This window comes from Neolamprologus multifasciatus, chromosome 6 (assembly GCF_963576455.1).
Source record: "Neolamprologus multifasciatus chromosome 6, fNeoMul1.2, whole genome shotgun sequence".
In the NCBI taxonomy this organism is placed as follows: Eukaryota; Metazoa; Chordata; class Actinopteri; order Cichliformes; family Cichlidae; genus Neolamprologus; species Neolamprologus multifasciatus.
This window is the reverse complement of record NC_140444.1, coordinates 1,390,475-1,397,507: the sequence shown is the minus strand read 5'-3', so window position 1 is coordinate 1,397,507 and position 7,033 is coordinate 1,390,475. Positions and strand designations below refer to the sequence as shown.

The 7,033-nt window shown below is 42.3% G+C and overlaps 1 protein-coding gene across 1 annotated transcript in view; it reads left to right on the top strand.

The window, feature by feature from the left end:
* Positions 1-5,140: 5,140 nt before the first annotated feature.
* LOC146516099 (uncharacterized) overlaps positions 5,141-7,033 on the top strand; it is a 32,762-nt gene continuing 30,869 nt past the window's right edge. Inside the window, exon 1 of the mRNA XM_085162029.1 lies at positions 5,141-5,810. The gene's annotated coding sequence lies outside the window, so the exon portion shown is untranslated. The remainder of the gene's footprint in view (positions 5,811-7,033) is intronic.

Below are 7,033 nucleotides of genomic sequence, written 5' to 3'. Positions count from 1 at the left end.
GTGGTGGACTCTGTGCTGATGAGTTCAGGCTTGATCAGGTCTCTCAGACGCTTGATGGCCATGTCTAGTTCTGCTGACAGAGACACAGAATGTTTGGTCTTAGATTTAGATTTTATAAGAACGCTCGCGAAGAGGAAGAAGGCGAGGTCATCGGACGTTTTCTCAACCTCGGAAGACACAGAACCATTCTCTGACATTTTAGAGGAAACCATGAGAGAGCCTGAAACACCTGCAGAGCATTTTTCTGGATGCTCTGCAGGTGCAATGCCAGATTTTGGCCTTGGAGGTGAAATTTGTGATGCCAGAGAGCATTTTTCTGGAGAAATGCTGCCAGATTTTGGTCTTGGAGGGGACTTATCAGATGCCAGAGAGCATTTTTCTGGAGAAATGCTCCCAGATTTTGGTCTTGGAGGTGATGGTACAGATTCCTCACCACTGCTCGCTGAATCTGTTTCCTGCTTTGGGGTCTGTGTTCTTTTAATAAAGTTTCGGATGTCATTCACAGCCTCAGACACCTCGTCCATTTGAATCACTTGATCTTTGTCTTCGTTGTCCAGCCAGAGTAAAAGCTTCTGTAGAAACCTTTCTACTGCGTCTTCTACGAGGACATAGAGGACTTCAGCAGAATAGGGACGCTTTGAGCCTTGTGTTTGTCGTGGAGTCCTGGAGATGACGGTGTCTGAGAGGGATCTACCCATTAGAGGTTCGGGGATTTCATACATTCGATCCGTCATCAGTAGATCAAACATTTTTGCCGTTAAGTCCACAGTAAAGTCTCTGGTTGCCCCACTATTTCTAAAGTTTCCCAAGGTTTTTTCAATGGAGAGCTCTTCTTTCTTAGTTAGTTTGTCAAACAACCGATTAACGTGGGATCTAATGGCGCCAAAGTCGATTGGAGAAAAACGAATGTACTGTAGAAGCATATTTTGGGAAGGGGCTTGATTTGCGCTCTGGGGACGAGGACTATGAGGCTCTGACCCTGAGAGGCTGACAGCTATGCTTTCATCGGAGGGCACCGTGTCACTCTTGGGCTGCTTGCAAACGTTTTTTAGACAAACAAAATATTTCCTGTTTGTCTTTATTTCTTGTCTCAGCTCGTTTTTCATCTTTTCAAATTGTTTTTTCGCAAACATGCAAAAGCGATGTTTGCGTGCTTTGAGGCCGGAGTGAGAGGTGGACGGCACACATTTGGAAAAGAAGTCTCTCACCTTGTTGATAATGAATCCTGCATTAAAGGCAGGTTTGGGTAAGCTACAGCTGTCACAGAGCTCTTCACTGCTTGAATCCAGGTTTCCAAGTATCTCATTTACAATGTCAGCTGCAACCTGTTCTACTGGGGTTGCAGCTCGGATACTGTGGCTCTCTGCAGTGGCTTTGATTTGGCCTTGTTCTGTTAGAGCTGATTGGTCTGGGAGCTCAATTTCTTTCTCCTCATCATCTGAACCTTTATCTCCTTCTGTCATCTCTCCATCTGAGCTCCTTGATGACAGAATCACAGAAATCTCTGTGATTGCTGATTGCACTGACACCTTTGAATCCGTGCTTTCTGAACCGGAATCAGACCCCCTTGACACGCACCGGCAGCGCAGCTTACGTGCGTGCCTTTTAAGGCACGAGGCAGCGTGGCAAACCATGCGGCGCAGCTTTTTAATATTACTCAATTTGCCGCTAACATAAACGGCGGGGTCTTGCGGCAAATCAGGGCTTTCTGCGATCAGGGCAATTGTTGAGCTGACCTTTTCGGAGATCTCTTCCTCAACCATCCGTGTCAGCTCGTCAGCGCTCTCATGTCGCTGTTCCGGGACGTTAAGAGCGCTGGCGATGGCGGCTGAGATCGAGTCTCCGAGGGACGGGCTTATTTTCCCCGCACCTAAAGGCTCCGGATCTTCCTTCGTCATGTGATCCTGAATAACAGGAAGGTTTATTTGAAGGATTCTGACAGAGGCGATCTGAATGATTTCAGAAATCATATCAGCGAGCACCGCTTGGACGCCCGAGTCGCACGTGCCATTTTCTATCTCGCTCCACTGAACTTCAGAGAGCCTTTCAAAGCACCGGTTGATTGGTGGCATAATCTGTTCTGGTGTGACCACGAATGAAGTTTCGTGTTTGCTGGGTGGAGCCATTGTTGTGTCGCAACTGTGATTTTCTAGATTGAAGTGAATAGTGTGCGAGTTTTCTTGCTTTAGAGAACGCCGACTGTTGAACATTTGCAAACAGATGAGCTGTGACGTTTCTGTGTGAGAGCCCCTACTTAAGGGTTTCCCTGCCTGTGACGTGGCTGACAGATCAAAGCAAAAGAACGTGAGTCACAGAGAACGCACGCGCAGACGCGGTTATAAAAGCCCCTGGCGCGCGCTCACAGCTGCGCAGCCGCAGATTTGAATGACGCCTCGGGTAAACCGTTCGTGAGCCTCCATATCCCAGGATTCATTGCGAGTCAAAGGTTGAAGAAAAATGGCGGAAGTGAAGCGGTGCAGAAATAAAGTCTTCAACGTAAGCGCAGTACGGTGTACATTTCAGGACATCGTCAGGTCTCAGAACACGAGCTATCAGACAGAGAGAAAATCTTCCTGCAGGTGGCGCTGTTGTCATGTCCCACCAATGACTGTAGTGACAGCTGCAGTCACGGAGAAACTTGCGTATCTCTGTTCGGGAATAGCAGATAGAGCGTAGGCTCTGAGAGGAGGGCCAGCGTTTACGCTACGAAAACACGACCGAGTGTTTTAACCTGACAGCCTGAGGTGTTCTTCAGTAAACTGGACTACCCGACAGAAGGACCCGAGGCCCCGCTGCACTGTTTCGGTAAGTTAAACGTGTTTGTAAGCTACTCCGTAACTACCGTCCTTAGCTAGCTCCTGAGACCTAGCTAGCTAAGATGTCAGGGTTCGTTTAGCTAATCTGTGCAGGTGAATGCATTTACTAAAGAAATCAAGAGAACGCTCCGGGCTGCTCAGTCACTAATTACTGTTACTGTACTTTTATTACAAGTATTATACTGTAAAAGCAACAGGCTGCACCCTGCTGCAGCTCCTGTGCAGAGCTGAATATTAAAGATGTGCAAACAGCATGTTTTCAGTCTCTTGCCACATCTGTAAAGACAGTAACATTTTTTTAAAAGCTTGTACTTCAGTAACTCCTCATTAATCAGGAACTATGGATTAAAGTACTGTAGTGTACTGTAATACTGAAAATAATGTAAGAGAAGAACTTCAGATCCTGAGTGTGTGAGGACAGAAGAATCAGCTTTATTTCAATGTTGAGGGATAAAATTTATATGTGAGTTTGATGGTTCTGTTGTCTTTGTGATTACAGGAGCTGCCCTCAGATTCAGACCTCAGCACCACCCAGTGACAGCAGACAGATCATCCAACATGTTCACATGTTAACTGCAAAATGAACTGATGGAAACAGTACAAAGGTTAGAGTACCACATGTGCTGTAGTGAAGGCTGCAGCTTTATTGATAAAGTTAAAGACAAAAAAACAAAAGGATTAATCACTCATGTAACTGTGTCACTATATATCAGCATTAACAGGACCTCAGTTTGTATCTCAGACCTTCCGTTTTAAACACTTGATGTACTCAGCTGCATGAAGAGCATATGAGATTTTCTCTTAACACAATTAAATAAAAGCTGATGAAGGTCAAAGGTCGTCACTTGTATGTTGAACTACAAACTTGTCATCTGGAATTCTTTCACAGTTTTTTGCAGATAGTGTGTTATTTACCATAAAGTGATTCAGAGTTATTCACACCAGAGTAACCAGAGAGGATCACATATTTTTAAATATATAACTTTCTACAGGACTGAATATAATATCTTTATATAAAAGTCTGGAGCCTCTGGGGAGTATCCGAGTATTTATAACATTACACAAACCAAAGGTCTCATCACAGTGTTGATGAAATGCTGGGTTTATCCATCTCCTGGGGCGGGCCTACAGAGGAGTGCTGAAGATTTCCCTGTGAGGGAGCTGCTGGTGAAGATCATGAGTCCTGCTTGATCAATGCCATGAGCTTCAGTCTTCCTGGTGTTTCTTAAATGATGCCTCTTACAGCGGGTCAACAGAACATCTGGCACAGGACAGCTGTGATGAAAGAAAGGGAAGAAGTTTCTCCAAACCTCTGGACCCAGAAACCCAGCTTGGTCCTGATGGTCTCCCTCACTAGTTTCTCTCCAGGGTGAATGTAGCTGTTGATATAATATGGACTCTATTATTAAATGAAAAGAACTAATTAGACTACACTACTGAAACCTGCTGCTGTTTTTAAAGTCTCCATGTTACCAGGCTGTAGAGATTTAAACAGGTTTAGATCCATTACACTCACAGTCTTATGTTAAAATCTCAAAGGACAGCATTATATTTTTGATATTAACAGTAACTCTGGGCCTCTGTGGAGTGTGCAGCTGATCTCATCACTGTCTAAAAATGGATAAAAAACATAAGAAGTGCTGAATCCTTCAATAACACTATTATTGTCCTTAAATACATCTAAAGCTTTCACACAGTGGGGGTTGTATATTAATATTTGTCTGTCAGACAGTCAGAAGTTAGAAATAAATGATACAAAATACAAATAAATACCTTGAATTTAAACTGAAATGTAATATTTGAGACAAAGATGAGTTCTTGTATTGTGAAAACTATGGAAATGTAAATAAAAATGTTTTGATTTTAGAACAAAATGAGTCATCTAACCTTTACAACGGGAAAAAGTATTTGTTAAAATGAAGCAGCTAAGTGAGTCTTTCCATAAAGATGGAAAATTAGGAAAGATGGGAAACCAACCTGAAAGTTACAGCAAATAGTTTTGAGACTGAGAAACATTAAGTTCAACATACAGCACTCTGTAGTTAGACAAATAGTCACAATGATCTAAACACTTAAATATTTTATTGTCTCGTTTTATTTTCGCTCAAAAACACAGAGTACTTTATGTAAACAAGGTCTGGTGGCCCTAAAATGTAAAATGTTGGTAAATGTTGTGTTAATGTGTTGGTCTTAAGTAAAGCTAAGATGTAACACTGAATGATCGACACTTTATACTTTAAAAAACAATCAAATGAAGTGGGGACATGTTTGACCCCTGAGGAGCTCAGGTGTGTGGAAATCAGGACGACATTATGAGGGTCGAATACTTGTAGAAATCTGAGCTGTTGGTGTGTCCTTGGATTGTGTGGTAATAATATTCGAGCTGGCAATCTTTCCTACTGAATCTCTACTCTGAGTCATGTTACCTGAGATTAATTCTATGTTTACCTGACAGTCAGATTATTGTTGAGGCTGGAGGAACAGCCTTATCTGAAACAGTAATATTTCAGTGACTGCTGCTTATACCACAGGTTAATACACTCTACTGATCCCTGATGGGAGAATCATCACCTCTGACAGCAAAGAAGCCTGGTGGATGTTTGCAGTCTGATGATGGGACATCATGCTCTGCATCTTCAAAGTTTGTCTCTTGATTATTATTCATACACAGTAATGTGAAGTTTGCTCATATCTGGTATAACTGGACCAACCTGCTGCTCTTCATTGATGGAGGCTGTTGAGTCTGTTGGATGTTGTGTATCTCGTGTTCTCTGGGCTTTGTTGTCCTCGGTCTTTTTGCAGGATCAGAAAACAAAACCAGGAGGCCTGTAAATGTTTCTTCTCCAATTGGATGATGATAAGACCGTGACACGGGACGCCACCTTTGGTCTTGTGATGAAGCAAAGCTCAGGAAGAAGTGTGATTAAATGGGCCCCACATGTGTGCTGCTGAGAAGGATGTACAGGGGCACCTGCAGCCAAATCCAAGCCTCAGGTTAGTTGTAGTTGCTGTAGGACTGAAACAGCTGAGGCATCAAATGTTTGATTAAACGGATGAAAAGAGAAGTTTCTTCCCTATAATTATCACTTTTTAAAATCTGTAGTAAGTTCAGGTCTGTCAGCGTGCTGAGGTCACAGAAACAAGAGAAGAAGCTTCAGACTTCAGACTGTTGTTTACAGTTTTCTGTCATCATGATCTCCCCTGAAGTTTATCACTATTAGACAAGCAGTAAGTCCACAGTACTGTGATGAAGATTCTGACTCATGGTTGCAGAATATTTTATAATATACTAAATATTATTTTTGTAATTCATTTTTTTCTGTTAATCAAAAATTTACTTTGTGAAATTAGAATTTGAGAATGAAGAATGTGACAATATATTTTTGTTCAATATTTAATTTCTTGCAGTTGCAATTGTTAAATAAAAAAATAAAAAAATATTCTTATAATTTAGAAAACCAATTTATTTATTATATATATAAATATATATATATATATATATATATATATATATAATTAGGGGTGCAACGATACTCGTATCGATATTGAACCGTTCGATACAGTGCTTTCGGTTCGGTACGCATATGTATGAACAATACAACATTTTTAATTTATTTTATCAACTTTCCTTCTGACGGTGCTGTCTGTGTTGAGCGCTCAGTGGATCTGCGCTCGACAGTGCAGCCTAGGCGGAGTAGTCGAACACAGATTCACTGAGCCCAGCGCAAGCTAGCGAGACAGAAGCTAAGCTCGTTCCAACATGGCAAATTGAACCTCCCCCACCCTCATTCAGATCTGGCGTTTGGAACTATTTTGGTTTTCATGTGACGTATGACCCTGAAGGTAAGCGCGTCATGGACTAAAGTAAAACAGTATGTTGGATGTGCCAGCAATGCTCAATTACATGGGTGGGAACTAGTGTGTTAGCGCAGTTAGCTTGTTAACGTGTTGGCCGTCCAGCCCCACGTACGGGGCGATCCGCGGTAGCTCATTAACGGAGATTTGCCGTGTTGTGGCGTTAACGTCATTTCAGATTAACGCTGACAGCACTAGTGGGAACACAACGAATATGACTGCACATTTACTCCGACATCATCCTCGTGCAAAGACAAGTGGAAGCAGACAAAAACAACAAGCAGCATGCTACAAACTTTAGCCGAGTCATTTAGACAGCCGTTAGCACATGATTCTCCTTATGGGGACCTGATATGTTTAAT